Source organism: Oryzias melastigma, unplaced genomic scaffold (assembly GCF_002922805.2).
Source record: "Oryzias melastigma strain HK-1 unplaced genomic scaffold, ASM292280v2 sc00316, whole genome shotgun sequence".
Lineage (NCBI taxonomy): Eukaryota > Metazoa > Chordata > Actinopteri > Beloniformes > Adrianichthyidae > Oryzias > Oryzias melastigma.
Window position 1 is genome coordinate 149,450 of NW_023416922.1, and position 579 is coordinate 150,028.

At 31.8% G+C, this 579-nt stretch overlaps 1 protein-coding gene across 1 annotated transcript in view; it reads left to right on the top strand.

Moving 5' to 3' along the window:
- The window catches only part of LOC112138255 (zinc finger protein 391), a 27,745-nt gene that overhangs the window by 26,696 nt on the left and 470 nt on the right, over positions 1–579 (top strand). The window lies entirely within an intron of this gene.

Below are 579 nucleotides of genomic sequence, written 5' to 3' on the forward strand. Positions count from 1 at the left end.
AAGAAGCGGACAAGAAGATGGATGGATGGAGTGAGATGTCCTGGATCAACTTTCAGAAGTTTAAATATTACCAAAATGGAGAGGCAGCGATGGGAGGAAGAAAAGAAAAAAATGAATAAAAAAATGGGCCTATTATCTCATTTGTAAATATTATGTTTATGTGTAAAAATTTGAATTTTGACTGGTGACCAATGTTTTTATTACTGTATAAGCAATAAATGTTATTTGTTTAATTAAAAAAACATTTTAAATTGAGTTGTCATTTTTTTTACAGAATTAAATAATAGGTGATATCATTCATAAAGAACTACCAATAAAACTGTCGTCAAGTAGAATCATGTAAAAGAAAAAAATGAAGCTTTTAAGTACAAGATAGAAAAAAATAAATGTGGAAATAAATGCAATTTACAGCAGTCTTAAGTTACTGATATCTAAATATCACAAGACCAACAAAACACAAGATGTGTGGGTGCAAAATGAAAAACTCAGGGCTGACTCTCTCGTGGGTTGCTTTACCCATAGCCGCAGACAAAGTGCTAACGGCAACCTGGAGGCTGAAAATATATTACAGCTCAACTC